Raw genomic sequence first — 16,102 nt, forward strand, 5'->3', positions numbered from 1 at the left:
CCCCGCCTCTGATTCCCCACCTCTGTTTCCCCATATCTGATTCCCCGCCTCTGATTCCCCAACTCTAATACCCTGCCTCTGATTCCCCAGCTCTGATTCCCCGCCTCTGATTCCCCGCATCTGATTCCCTGCCTCTGATTCCCCGCCTCTGATTCCAGGCCTCTGATTCCCAGCATCTGATTCCGGCCTCTGATTCCCGGCCTCTGATTCCCTGCTTCTGATTCTGATTCCCTGCCTCTGATTCCCCATCTCTGATTCCGCACATCTGATTCCCTGCCTCTGATTCCCCACCTCTGATTCCCCATATCTGATTCCCCGCCTCTGTTTCCCCGCCTCTGATTCCCCGCCTCTGTTTCCCCATATCTGATTCCCCGCCTCTGATTCCCCAACTCTGATTCCCCTCATCTAATTCGCCAGCTATGATTCCCCGCCTCTGATTCCCTGCGTCTGATTCCCTGCCTCTGATTCCCAGCCTCTGATTCCCCTTCTCTGAGTCACCAACTCTGAATCCCCACCTCTAATTCCCCACCTCTGATTTCCCATATCTGATTCCCCGCCTCTGTTTCCCTGCCTCTGATTCCCGGCCTCTGTTTCCCCATATCTGATTCCCCTCCTCTGATTCCCCAACTCTTATTCCCCGCCTCTGATTCCCCAGCTTTGATTCCCTGCCTTTTATTCCCGGCCTCTGATTCCCTGCCACTGATTCCCCGCCTCTGATTCCCCACCTCTGATTCCCCATATCTGATTCCCCGCCTCTGTTTCCCCACCTATGATTCCCGGCCTCTTATTCCCAGCATCTGATTCCCGGCCTCTGATTCCCTGCCTCTGATTCCCCGCCTCTGATTCCCCATCTCTGATTCCCCGCCTCTGATTCCCCGTGTCTGATTCCCTGCCTCTGATTCCCCGTCTCTGATTCCCCGCGTCTGATTCCCTGCCACTGATTCCCTGCCCCTGATTCCCCACCTCTGATTCCCCATATCTGATTCCCCGCCTCTGTTTCCCCAACTCTGATTCCCTTCCTCTAATTCGCCAGCTATGATTCCCCGCCTCTGATTCCCTGCCACTGATTCCCTGCCCCTGATTCCCCGCCTCTGATTCCCCAGCTCTGATTTCCCGCCTCTGATTCCCGGCATCCGATTCCCTGCCTCTGATTCCCCGCCTCTGATTCCCCATCTCTGATTCCCCGCCTCTGATTCCCCGTGTCTGATTCCCTGCCTCTGATTCCCCGCCTCTGATTCCCCATATCTGATTCCCCGCCTCTGTTTTCCCGCCTCTGATTCCCTGCCTCTGATTCCCCATATCTGATTCCCCGCCTCTGATTCCCCAACTCTGATTCCCCGCCTCTGATTCTCCATATCTCATTCCCCGCCTCTGAATCCCCATCTCTGATTCCCAGACTCTGATTCCCCAACGCTGATTCCCCGCCTCTGATTCCCCAGCTCTGATTCCCCGCCTTTTATTCCCGGCCTCTGATTCCCTGCCACTGATTCCCCGCCCCGGATTCCCCACCTCTGATTCCCCATATCTGATTCCCCGCCTCTGTTTCCCCAGCTCTGATTCCCCACCTCTGATTCCCCAGCTCTGATTCCCTGCCACTGATTCCCCGCCCCTGATTCCCCACCTCTGATTCCCCATATCTGATTCTCCGCCTCTGTTTCCCCAGCTCTGATTCCCCACCTCTGTTTCACCGCATTTGATTCGCCACCTCTGATTCCCCATATCTGATTCCCCGCCTCTGTTTCCCCGCCTCTTATTCCCTGCCTCTGATTCCCAACCTCTGATTCCACACCTCTGATTCCCCATATCTGATTCCCCGCTTCTATTTCCCCATATCTGATTCCCCGCCTCTGATTCCCCAACTCTGATTCCCCGCCTCTGATTCCCCAGCTCTGATTCCCCGCCTCTGATTCCCGGCGTCCGATTCCCTGCCTCTGATTCCCCGCCTCTGATTCCCCATCTCTGATTCACCACCTCTGATTCCCCACCTCTGATTCCCCATATCTAATTCCCCGCCTCTGTTTTCCCGCCTCTGATTCCCCGCCTCTGTTTCCCCATATCTGATTCCCCGCCTCTGAATCCCCAACTCTGATTCCCTGCCTCAGATTCCCCAGCTCTGATTCCCCGCCTTTGATTCCCCCCGTCTGATTCCCAGCCTCTGAATCCCCGTGTCTGATTTCCTGCCTCTGATTCCCCGCCTCTGATTCCCCATCTCTGATTCACCGCCTCTGATTCCCCACCTCTGATTCCCCAGCTCTGATTCCCCGCCTCAGATTCCCCGCGTCTGATTCCCTGCCTCTGATTCCCCGCCTCTGATTCCCTGCCTCTGATTCCCCATATCTGATTCACCGCCTCTGATTCCCCAACTCTGATTCCCCGCTTCTGATTCCCCAGCTCTGAATCCCCGACTCTGATTCCCCGAGTCTGATTCCCTGCCTCTGATTCCCCGCCTCTAATTCCCCATCTGTGATTCACTGCCTCTGATTCCCCGCCTCTGATTCCCCATATCTGATTCACCACCTCTCATTCCCGGCCTCTGATTCCCCATCTCTGATTCCGCACATCCGATTCCCTGCCTATGATTCCCCACCTCTGATTCCCGCCTCTGATTCCCCATATCTGATTCCCTGCCTCTGTTTCCCCGCCTCTGATTCCCCGCCTCTGATTCCCCGCATCAGATTCCCTGCCTCTGATTCCCCGCCTCTGATTCCAGGCCTCTGATTCCCAGCATCTGATTCCGGCCTCTGATTCCCGGCCTCTGATTCCCTGCTTCAGATTCTGATTCCCTGCCTCTGATTCCCCATCTCTGATTCCGCACATCTGATTCCCTGCCTCTGATTCCCCACCTCTGATTCCCCATATCTGATTCCCCGCCTCTGTTTCCCCGCCTCTGATTCCCCGCCTCTGTTTCCCCATATCTGATTCCCCGCCTCTGATTCCCCAACTATGATTCCCCTCCACTAATTCGCCAGCTATGATTCCCCGCCTCTGATTCCCTGCGTCTGATTCCCTGCCTCTGATTCCCAGCCTCTGATTCCCCTTTTCTGATTCACCACCTCTGAATCCCCACCTCTGATTCCCCATCTCTGATTCCGCACATCCGATTCCCTGCCTCTGATTCCCCGACTCTGATTCCCCGCCTCTGATCCGCAACCTCTAATTCCCCACCTCTGATTCCCCATATCTGATTCCCCGCCTCTGTTTCCCTGCCTCTGATTCCCGGCCTCTGTTTCCCCATATCTGATTCCCCTCCTCTGATTCCCCAACTCTGATTCCCAGCCTCTGATTCCCCAGCTCTGATTCCCCGCCTTTTATTCCCGGCCTCTGATTCCCTGCCACTGATTCCCCGCCCCTGATTCCCCACCTCTGATTCCCCATATCTGATTCCCCGCCTCTGTTTCCCCAGCTCTGATTCCCTGCCTCTGATTCCCCGCCTCTGATTCCCCATCTCTGTTTCACCGCCTTTGATTCGCCATCTCTGATTACCCATATCTGATTCCCCGCATCTGTTTCCCCGCCTCTGATTCCCTGCCTCTGATTCCCAACCTCTGATTCCACACCTCTGATTCCCCATATCTGATTCCCCGCCTCTATTTCCCCATATCTGATTCCCCGCCTCTGATTCCCCAACTCTGATTCCCCGCCTCTGATTCCCCAGCTCTGATTCCCCGCCTCTGATTCACGGCATCCGATTCCCTGCCTCTGATTCCCCGCCTCTGATTCCCCATCTCTGATTCCCCGCCTCTGATTCCACGTGTCTGATTCCCAGCCTCTGATTCCCCGCCTCAGATTCCCCGCCTCTGATTCCCTGCCACTGATTCCCTGCCCCTGATTCCCCACCTCTGATTCCCCATATCTGATTCCCCGCCTCTGTTTCCCCGCCTCTGATTCCCCGCCTCTGATTCCCCATATCTGATTTCCTGCCTCTGATTCCCCAACTCTGATTCCCCGCCTCTGATTCCCCAGCTCTGAATCCCCGCCTCTGATTCCCCGCGTCTGATTCCCTCCCTCTGATTCCCCGCCTTGATTCCCCATCTCTTATTCACAACCTCTGATTCCCCACCTCTGATTCCCCATATCTGATTCCCCTCCTCTGTTTCCCCGCCTCTGATTCCCCGCCTCTGATTCCCCATATCTGATTCCCCGGCTCTGATTGCCCACCTCTGATTCCCCGCCTCTGATTCGCCAGCTCTGATTCCCCGCCTCTGAATCCCCGCATCTGATTCCCTGCCTCTGATTCCCCGCCTCTGATTCCCCATCTCTGATTCACCGCCTTTGATTCGCCACCTCTGATTCCCCATATCTGATTCCCCACCTCTGTTTCCCCGCCCCTGATTCCCCGCCTCTGCTTCTCCATATCTCATTCCCCGCCTCTGAATCCCCATCTCTGATTCCCAGACTCTGATTCCCCACCTCTGATTCCCGGCCTCTTATACCCAGCATCTGATTCCCCACATCTGATTCCCCACCTCTGTTTCCCTGCCTCTGATTCCGACCTCTGTTTCCCCATATCTGATTCCCCTCCTCTGAATCCCCGCCTCTGATTCCCCGCGTCTGATTCCCTCCCTCTGATTCCCCGCCTTGATTCCCCATCTCTGATTCACAACCTCTGATTCCCCACCTCTGATTCCCCATATCTGATTCCCCGCCTCTGTTTCCCCGCCTCTGATTCCCCGCCTCTGATTCCCCATATCTGATTCCCCGGCTCTGATTGCCCACCTCTGATTCCCCGCCTCTGATTCGCCAGCTCTGATTCCCCGCCTCTGAATCCCCGCATCTGATTCCCTGCCTCTGATTCCCCGCCTCTGATTCCCCATCTCTGATTCACCGCCTTTGATTCGCCACCTCTGATTCCCCATATCTGATTCCCCACCTCTGTTTCCCCGCCCCTGATTCCCCGCCTCTGCTTCTCCATATTTCATTCCCCGCCTCTGAATCCCCATCTCTGATTCCCAGACTCTGATTCCCCACCTCTGATTCCCGGCCTCTTATTCCCAGCATCTGATTCCCCATATCTGATTCCCCGCCTCTGTTTCCCTGCCTCTGATTCCGGCCTCTGTTTCCCCATATCTGATTCCCCTCCTCTGATTCCCCAACTCTGATTCTCCGCCTCTGATTCCCCAGCTCTGATTCCCCGCATTTTATTCCCGGCCTCTGATTCCCTGCCACTGATTCCCCGCCCCGGATTCCCCACCTCTGATTCCCCATATTTGATTCCCCGCCTCTGTTTCCCCAGCTCTGATTCCCCACCTCTGATTCCCCAGCTCTGATTCCCTGCCACTGATTCCCCGCCCCTGATTCCCCACCTCTGATTCCCCATATCTGATTCCCCGCCTCTGTTTCCCCAGCTCTGATTCCCTGCCTCTGATTCCCTGCCCTGATTCCCCATCTCTGTTTCACCGCATTTGATTCGCCACCTCTGATTCCCCATATCTGATTCCCCGCCTCTGTTTCCCCGCCTCTTATTCCCTGCCTCTGATTCCCAACCTCTGATTCCACACCTCTGATTCCCCATATCTGATTCCCCGCTTCTATTTCCCCATATCTGATTCCCCGCCTCTGATTCCCCAACTCTGATTCCCCGCCTCTGATTCCCCAGCTCTGATTCCCCGCCTCTGATTCCCGGCGTCCGATTCCCTGCCTCTGATTCCCCGCCTCTGATTCCCCATCTCTGATTCACCACCTCTGATTCCCCACCTCTGATTCCCCATATCTAATTCCCCGCCTCTGTTTTCCCGCCTCTGATTCCCCGCCTCTGTTTCCCCATATCTGATTCCCCGCCTCTGAATCCCCAACTCTGATTCCCTGCCTCAGATTCCCCAGCTCCGATTCCCCGCCTTTGATTCCCCCCGTCTGATTCCCAGCCTCTGAATCCCCGTGTCTGATTTCCTGCCTCTGATTCCCCGCCTCTGATTCCCCATCTCTGATTCACCGCCTCTGATTCCCCACCTCTGATTCCCCATCTCTGATTCCGAACATCCAATTCCCTGCCTCTGATTCCCCAACTCTGATTCCCCACCTCTGATTCCCCAGCTCTGATTCCCCGCCTCAGATTCCCCGCGTCTGATTCCCTGCCTCTGATTCCCCGCCTCTGATTCCCTGCCTCTGATTCCCCATATCTGATTCCCCGCCTCTGATTCCCCAACTCTGATTCTCCGCTTCTGATTCCCCAGATCTGAATCCCCGACTCTGATTCCCCGAGTCTGATTCCCTGCCTCTGATTCCCCGCCTCTAATTCCCCATCTGTGATTCACAACCTCTGATGCCCCACCTCTGATTCCCCATATCTGATTCCCCGTGTCTGATTCCCTGCCTCTGATTCCCGGCGTCCGATTCCCTGCCTCTGATTCCCCGCCTCTGATTCCCCAGCTCTGATTCACCACCTCTGATTCCCCACCTCTGATTCCCCATATCTAATTCCCCGCCTCTGTTTTCCCGCCTCTGATTCCCCAGCTCTGATTCCCCGCCTCTGATTCCCGGCGTCCGATTCCCTGCCTCTGATTCCCCGCCTTGATTCCCCAGCTCTGATTCACCACCTCTGATTCCCCACCTCTGATTCCCCATATCTAATTCCCCGCCTCTGTTTTCCCGCCTCTGATTCCCCGCCTCTGTTTCCCCATATCTGATTCCCCGCCTCTGAATCCCCAACTCTGATTCCCTGCCTCAGATTCCCCAGCTCTGATTCCCCGACTTTGATTCCCCCCGTCTGATTCCCAGCCTCTGAATCCCCGTGTCTGATTTCCTGCCTCTGATTCCCCGCCTCTGATTCCCCATCTCTGATTCACCGCCTCTGATTCCCCACCTCTGATTCCCCATCTCTGATTCCGCACATCCAATTCCCTGCCTCTGACCCGCAACCTCTAATTCCCCACCTCTGATTCCGCATATCTGATTCCCCTCCTCTGATTCCCCAACTCTGATTCCCAGCCTCTGATTCCCCAGCTCTGATTCCCCGCCTTTTATTCCCGGCCTCTGATTCCCTGCCACTGATTCCCCGCCCCTGATTCCCCACCTCTGATTCCCCATATCTGATTCCCCGCCTCTGTTTCCCAAGCTCTGATTCCCTGCCTCTGATTCCCCGCCTCTGATTCCCCATCTCTGTTTCACCGCCTTTGATTCGCCACCTCTGATTACCCATATCTGATTCCCCGCCTCTGTTTCCCCGCCTCTGATTCCCTGCCTCTGATTCCCAACCTCTGATTCCACACCTCTGATTCCCCATATCTGATTCCCCGCCTCTATTTCCCCATATCTGATTCCCCGCCTCTGATTCCCCAACTCTGATTCCCCGCCTCTGATTCCCCAGCTCTGATTCCCCGCCTCTGATTCCCGGCATCCGATTCCCTGCCTCTGATTCCCCGCCTCTGATTCCCCATCTCTGATTCCCCGCCTCTGATTCCACGTGTCTGATTCCCAGCCTCTGATTCCCCGCCTCAGATTCCCCGCCTCTGATTCCCTGCCATTGATTCCCTGCCCCTGATTCCCCACCTCTGATTCCCCATATCTGATTCCCCGCCTCTGTTTCCCCGCCTCTGATTCCCCGCCTCTGATTCCCCATATCTGATTTCCTGCCTCTGATTCCCCAACTCTGATTCCCCGCCTCTGATTCCCCAGCTCTGAATCCCCGCCTCTGATTCCCCGCGTCTGATTCCCTCCCTCTGATTCCCCGCCTTGATTCCCCATCTCTTATTCACAACCTCTGATTCCCCACCTCTGATTCCCCATATCTGATTCCCCTCCTCTGTTTCCCCGCCTCTGATTCCCCGCCTCTGATTCCCCATATCTGATTCCCCGGCTCTGATTGCCCACCTCTGATTCCCCGCCTCTGATTCGCCAGCTCTGATTCCCCGCCTCTGAATCCCCGCATCTGATTCCCTGCCTCTGATTCCCCGCCTCTGATTCCCCATCTCTGATTCACCGCCTTTGATTCGCCACCTCTGATTCCCCATATCTGATTCCCCACCTCTGTTTCCCCGCCCCTGATTCCCCGCCTCTGCTTCTCCATTTCTCATTCCCCGCCTCTGAATCCCCATCTCTGATTCCCAGACTCTGATTCCCCACCTCTGATTCCCGGCCTCTTATTCCCAGCATCTGATTCCCCATATCTGATTCCCCGCCTCTGTTTCCCTGCCTCTGATTCCGACCTCTGTTTCCCCATATCTGATTCCCCTCCTCTGAATCCCCGCCTCTGATTCCCCGCGTCTGATTCCCTCCCTCTGATTCCCCGCCTTGATTCCCCATCTCTGATTCACAACCTCTGATTCCCCACCTCTGATTCCCCATATCTGATTCCCCGCCTCTGTTTCCCCGCCTCTGATTCCCCGCCTCTGATTCCCCATATCTGATTCCCCGGCTCTGATTGCCCACCTCTGATTCCCCGCCTCTGATTCGCCAGCTCTGATTCCCCGCCTCTGAATCCCCGCATCTGATTCCCTGCCTCTGATTCCCCGCCTCTGATTCCCCATCTCTGATTCACCGCCTTTGATTCGCCACCTCTGATTCCCCATATCTGATTCCCCACCTCTGTTTCCCCGCCCCTCATTCCCCGCCTCTGCTTCTCCATATCTCATTCCCCGCCTCTGAATCCCCATCTCTGATTCCCAGACTCTGATTCCCCACCTCTGATTCCCGGCCTCTTATTCCCAGCATCTGATTCCCCATATCTGATTCCCCGCCTCTGTTTCCCTGCCTCTGATTCCGGCCTCTGTTTCCCCATATCTGATTCCCCTCCTCTGATTCCCCAACTCTGATTCCCCGCCTCTGATTCCCCAGCTCTGATTCCCCGCATTTTATTCCCGGCCTCTGATTCCCTGCCACTGATTCCCCGCCACGGATTCCCCACCTCTGATTCCCCATATCTGATTCCCCGCCTCTGTTTCCCCAGCTCTGATTCCCCACCTCTGATTCCCCAGCTCTGATTCCCTGCCACTGATTCCCCGCCCCTGATTCCCCACCTCTGATTCCCCATATCTGATTCCCCGCCTCTGTTTCCCCAGCTCTGATTCCCTGCCTCTGATTCCCTGCCCTGATTCCCCATCTCTGTTTCACCGCATTTGATTCGCCACCTCTGATTCCCCATATCTGATTCCCCGCCTCTGTTTCCCCGCCTCTTATTCCCTGCCTCTGATTCCCAACCTCTGATTCCACACCTCTGATTCCCCATATCTGATTCCCCGCTTCTATTTCCCCATATCTGATTCCCCGCCTCTGATTCCCCAACTCTGATTCCCCGCCTCTGATTCCCCAGCTCTGATTCCCCGCCTCTGATTCCCGGCGTCCGATTCCCTGCCTCTGATTCCCCGCCTCTGATTCCCCATCTCTGATTCACCACCTCTGATTCCCCACCTCTGATTCCCCATATCTAATTCCCCGCCTCTGTTTTCCCGCCTCTGATTCCCCGCCTCTGTTTCCCCATATCTGATTCCCCGCCTCTGAATCCCCAACTCTGATTCCCTGCCTCAGATTCCCCAGCTCCGATTCCCCGCCTTTGATTCCCCCCGTCTGATTCCCAGCCTCTGAATCCCCGTGTCTGATTTCCTGCCTCTGATTCCCCGCCTCTGATTCCCCATCTCTGATTCACCGCCTCTGATTCCCCACCTCTGATTCCCCATCTCTGATTCCGAACATCCAATTCCCTGCCTCTGATTCCCCAATTCTGATTCCCCACCTCTGATTCCCCAGCTCTGATTCCCCGCCTCAGATTCCCCGCGTCTGATTCCCTGCCTCTGATTCCCCGCCTCTGATTCCCTGCCTCTGATTCCCCATATCTGATTCCCCGCCTCTGATTCCCCAACTCTGATTCCCCGCTTCTGATTCCCCAGATCTGAATCCCCGACTCTGATTCCCCGAGTCTGATTCCCTGCCTCTGATTCCCCGCCTCTAATTCCCCATCTGTGATTCACAACCTCTGATGCCCCACCTCTGATTCCCCATATCTGATTCCCCGCCTCTGTTTCCCCGCCTCTGATTCCCCGCCTCTGATTCCCCATATCTGATTCCCCGCCTCTGATTGCCCACCTCTGATTCCCCGCGTCTGATTCACTGCCTCTGATTCCCCGCCTCTGATTCCCCATATCTGATTCCCCGCCTCTGTTTCCCCAGCTCTGATTCCCCACCTCTGATTCCCCAGCTCTGATTCCCTGCCACTGATTCCCCGCCCCTGATTCCCCACCTCTGATTCCCCATATCTGATTCCCCGCCTCTGTTTCCCCAGCTCTGATTCCCTGCCTCTGATTCCCTGCCCTGATTCCCCATCTCTGTTTCACCGCATTTGATTCGCCACCTCTGATTCCCCATATCTGATTCCCCGCCTCTGTTTCCCCGCCTCTTATTCCCTGCCTCTGATTCCCAACCTCTGATTCCACACCTCTGATTCCCCATATCTGATTCCCCGCTTCTATTTCCCCATATCTGATTCCCCGCCTCTGATTCCCCAACTCTGATTCCCCGCCTCTGATTCCCCAGCTCTGATTCCCCGCCTCTGATTCCCGGCGTCCGATTCCCTGCCTCTGATTCCCCGCCTCTGATTCCCCAGCTCTGATTCACCACCTCTGATTCCCCACCTCTGATTCCCCATATCTAATTCCCCGCCTCTGTTTTCCCGCCTCTGATTCCCCGCCTCTGTTTCCCCATATCTGATTCCCCGCCTCTGAATCCCCAACTCTGATTCCCTGCCTCAGATTCCCCAGCTCTGATTCCCCGCCTTTGATTCCCCCCGTCTGATTCCCAGCCTCTGAATCCCCGTGTCTGATTTCCTGCCTCTGATTCCCCGCCTCTGATTCCCCATCTCTGATTCACCGCCTCTGATTCCCCACCTCTGATTCCCCATCTCTGATTCCGCACATCCAATTCCCTGCCTCTGATTCCCCAACTCTGATTCCCCACCTCTGATTCCCCAGCTCTGATTCCCCGCCTCAGATTCCCCGCGTCTGATTCCCTGCCTCTGATTCCCCGCCTCTGATTCCCTGCCTCTGATTCCCCATATCTGATTCCCCGCCTCTGATTCCCCAACTCTGATTCCCCGCTTCTGATTCCCCAGCTCTGAATCCCCGACTCTGATTCCCCGAGTCTGATTCCCTGCCTCTGATTCCCCGCCTCTAATTCCCCATCTGTGATTCACAACCTCTGATGCCCCACCTCTGATTCCCCATATCTGATTCCCCGCCTCTGTTTCCCCGCCTCTGATTCCCCGCCTCTGATTCCCCATATCTGATTCCCCGCCTCTGATTGCCCACCTCTGATTCCCCGCGTCTGATTCACTGCCTCTGATTCCCCGCCTCTGATTCCCCATATCTGATTCACCACCTCTCATTCCCGGCCTCTGATTCCCCATCTCTGATTCCGCACATCCGATTCCCTGCCTATGATTCCCCACCTCTCATTCTCGCCTCTGATTCCCCATATCTGATTCCCTGCCTCTGTTTCCCCGCCTCTGATTCCCCACCTCTGTTTCCCCATATCTGATTCCCCGCCTCTGATTCCCCAACTCTAATACCCTGCCTCTGATTCCCCAGCTCTGATTCCCCGCCTCTGATTCCCCGCATCAGATTCCCTGCCTCTGATTCCCCGCCTCTGATTCCAGGCCTCTGATTCCCAGCATCTGATTCCGGCCTCTGATTCCCGGCCTCTGATTCCCTGCTTCAGATTCTGATTCCCTGCCTCTGATTCCCCATCTCTGATTCCGCACATCTGATTCCCTGCCTCTGATTCCCCACCTCTGATTCCCCATATCTGATTCCCCGCCTCTGTTTCCCCGCCTCTGATTCCCCGCCTCTGTTTCCCCATATCTGATTCCCCGCCTCTGATTCCCCAACTCTGATTCCCCTCCACTAATTCGCCAGCTATGATTCCCCGCCTCTGATTCCCTGCGTCTGATTCCCTTCCTCTGATTCCCAGCCTCTGATTCCCCTTTTCTGATTCACTACCTCTGAATCCCCACCTCTGATTCCCCATCTCTGATTCCGCACATCCGATTCCCTGCCTCTGATTCCCCGCCTCTGATTCCCCGCCTCTGATTCGCAACCTCAAATTCCCCACCTCTGATTCCCCATATCTGATTCCCCGCCTCTGTTTCCCTGCCTCTGATTCCCGGCCTCTGTTTCCCCATATCTGATTCCCCTCCTCTGATTCCCCAACTCTGATTCCGCACCTCTGATTCCCCAGCTCTGATTCCCCGCCTTTTATTCCCGGCCTCTGATTCCCTGCCACTGATTCCCCGCCCCTGATTCCCCACCTCTGATTCCCCATATCTGATTCCCCGCCTCTGTTTCCCCAGCTCTGATTCCCCACCTCTGATTCCCCAGCTCTGATTCCCTGCCACTGATTCCCCGCCCCTGATTCCCCACCTCTGATTCCCCATATCTGATTCCCCGCCTATGTTTCCCCAGCTCTGATACCCTGCCTCTGATTCCCTGCCCTGATTCCCCATCTCTGTTTCACCGCCTTTGATTCGCCACCTCTGATTCCCCATATCTGATTCTCCGCCTCTGATTCCCCGCCTCTGATTCCCTGCCTCTGATTCCCAACCTCTGATTCCACACCTCTGATTCCCCATATCTGATTCCCCGCATCTATTTCCCCATATCTGATTCCCCGCCTCTGATTCCCCAACTCTGATTCCCCGCCTCTGATTCCCCAGCTCTGATTCCCCGCCTCTGATTCCCGGCGTCCGATTCCCTGCCTCTGATTCCCCGCCTCTGATTCACCATCTCTGATTCCCCGCCTCTGATTCCCCGTGTCTGATTCCCTGCCTCTGATTCCCCGGCTCAGATTCCCCGCCTCTGATTCCCTGCCACTGATTCCCTGCCCCTGATTCCCCACCTCTGATTCCCCATCTCTGATTCCGCACATCCGATTCCCTGCCTATGATTCCCCACCTCTCATTCTCGCCTCTGATTCCCCATATCTGATTCCCTGCCTCTGTTTCCCCGCCTCTGATTCCCCACCTCTGTTTCCCCATATCTGATTCCCCGCCTCTGATTCCCCAACTCTAATACCCTGCCTCTGATTCCCCAGCTCTGATTCCCCGCCTCTGATTCCCCGCATCAGATTCCCTTCCTCTGATTCCCCGCCTCTGATTCCAGGCCTCTGATTCCCAGCATCTGATTCCGGCCTCTGATTCCCGGCCTCTGATTCCCTGCTTCAGATTCTGATTCCCTGCCTCTGATTCCCCATCTCTGATTCCGCACATCTGATTCCCTGCCTCTGATTCCCCACCTCTGATTCCCCATATCTGATTCCCCGCCTCTGTTTCCCCGCCTCTGATTCCTCGCCTCTGTTTCCCCATATCTGATTCCCCGCCTCTGATTCCCCAACTCTGATTCCCCTCCACTAATTCGCCAGCTATGATTCCCCGCCTCTGATTACCTGCGTCTGATTCCCTGCCTCTGATTCCCAGCCTCTGATTCCCCTTTTCTGATTCACTACCTCTGAATCCCCACCTCTGATTCCCCATCTCTGATTCCGCACATCCGATTCCCTGCCTCTGATTCCCCACCTCTGATTCCCCGCCTCTGATTCGCAACCTCAAATTCCCCACCTCTGATTCCCCATATCTGATTCCCCGCCTCTGTTTCCCTGCCTCTGATTCCCGGCCTCTGTTTCCCCATATCTGATTCCCCTCCTCTGATTCCCCAACTCTGATTCCCCACCTCTGATTCCCCAGCTCTGATTCCCCGCCTTTTATTCCCGGCCTCTGATTCCCTGCCACTGATTCCCCGCCCCTGATTCCCCACCTCTGATTCCCCATATCTGATTCCACGCCTCTGTTTCCCCAGCTCTGATTCCCCACCTCTGATTCCCCAGCTCTGATTCCCTGCCACTGATTCCCCGCCCCTGATTCCCCACCTCTGATTCCCCATATCTGATTCCCCGCCTCTGTTTCCCCAGCTCTGATACCCTGCCTCTGATTCCCTGCCCTGATTCCCCATCTCTGTTTCACCGCCTTTGATTCGCCACCTCTGATTCCCCATATCTGATTCCCCGCCTCTGTTTCCCCGCCTCTGATTCCCTGCCTCTGATTCCCAACCTCTGATTCCACACCTCTGATTCCCCATATCTGATTCCCCGCATCTATTTCCCCATATATGATTCCCCGCCTCTGATTCCCCAACTCTGATTCCCCGCCTCTGATTCCCCAGCTCTGATTCCCCGCCTCTGATTCCCGGCGTCCGATTCCCTGCCTCTGATTCCCCGCCTCTGATTCACCATCTCTGATTCCCCGCCTCTGATTCCCCGTGTCTGATTCCCTGCCTCTGATTCCCCGGCTCAGATTCCCCGCCTCTGATTCCCTGCCACTGATTCCCTGCCCCTGATTCCCCACCTCTGATTCCCCATATCTGATTCCCCGCCTCTGTTTCCCCGCCTCTGATTCCCCGCCTCTGATTCCCTGCCTCTGATTCCCCAACTCTGATTCCCCGCCTCTTATTCCCCAGCTCTGAATCCCCGCCTCTGATTCCCCGCATCTGATTCCCTCCCTCTGATTCCCCGCCTTGATTCCCCATCTCTGATTCACAACCTCTGATTCCCCACCTCTGATTCCCCATATCTGATTCCCCGCCTCTGTTTCCCCGCCTCTGATTCCCCATATCTGATTCCCCGGCTCTGATTGCCCACCTCTGATTCCCCGCCTCTGATTCGCCAGCTCTGATTCCCCGCCTCTGAATCCCCGCATCTGATTCCCTGCCTCTGATTCCCCGCCTCTGATTCCCCATCTCTGATTCACCGCCTTTGATTCGCCACCTCTTATTCCCCATATCTGATTCCCCACCTCTGTTTCCCCGCCTCTGATTCCCCGCCTCTGATTCTCCATATCTCATTCCCCGCCTCTGAATCCCCATCTCTGATTCCCAGACTCTGATTCCCCACCTCTGATTCCCGGCCTCTTATTCCCAGCATCTGATTCCCGGCCTCTGATTCCCGGCCTCTGATTCCCCGCTTCTGATTCTGGTTCCCTGCCTCTGATTCCCCATCTCTGATTCCGCACATCTGATTCCCCGCCTCTGATTCCCCACCTCTGATTCCCCATGTCTGATTCCCCGCCTCTGTTTCCCCGCCTCTGATTCCCCGCCTCTGTTTCCCCATATCTGATTCCCCGCCTCTGATTCCCCAGCTCTGATTCCCTGCCTCTGATTCCCCGCGTTCTATTCGCTGCCTCTGATTCCCCGCCTGTGATTCCCCATCTCTGATTCACCACCTCTGATTTCCCACCTCTGATTCCCCATATCTAATTCCCCGCCTCTGCTTGCCCGCCTCTCATTCCCCACCTCTGTTTCCCCATATCTGATTCCCCGCCTCTGAATCCCCAACTCTGATTCCCTGCCTCTGATTCACCAGCTCTGATTCCCCGCCTTTGATTCCCCCCGTCTGATTCCCAGCCTCTGAATCCCTGTCTTATTTCCTGCCTCTGATTCCCCGCCTCTGATTCCCCATCTCTGATTCACTGCCTCTGATTCCCCACATCTGATTCCCCATCTCTGATTCCGCACAACCGATTCCCTGCCTCTGATTCCCCGACTCTGATTCCCCACCTCTGATTCCCCGTGTCTGATTCCCTGCCTGTGATTCCCCGCCTCTGATTCCCCATCTCTGATTCCCCACCTCTGATTCCCCGTGTCTGATTCCCTTCCTTTGATTCCCCGCCTCTGATTCCCCGCCTCTGATTCCCTGCCACTGATTCCCCGCCCCTGATTCCCCACCTCTGATTCCCCATATCTTATTCCCCGCCTCTGTTTCCCCCCCTCTGATTCCCAGCCTCTGATTCCCCATATCTAATTCCCCGCCTCTGATTCCCCATATCTGATTCCCCGCCTCTATTTCCCCATATCTGCTTCGCCGCCTCTGATTCCCCAACTCTGATTCCCCGCCTCTGATACCCCAGCTCTGATTTCCCGCCTCTGATTCCCCGCATCAGATTCCCTTCCTCTGATTCCCCGCCTCTGATTCCAGGCCTCTGATTCCCAGCATCTGATTCCGGCCTCTGATTCCCGGCCTCTGATTCCCTGCTTCAGATTCTGATTCCCTGCCTCTGATTCCCCATCTCTGATTCCGCACATCTGATTCCCTGCCTCTGATTCCCCACCTCTGATTCCCCATATCTGATTCCCCG

This window comes from Narcine bancroftii, chromosome 4 (genome assembly GCF_036971445.1).
Source record: "Narcine bancroftii isolate sNarBan1 chromosome 4, sNarBan1.hap1, whole genome shotgun sequence".
Lineage (NCBI taxonomy): Eukaryota > Metazoa > Chordata > Chondrichthyes > Torpediniformes > Narcinidae > Narcine > Narcine bancroftii.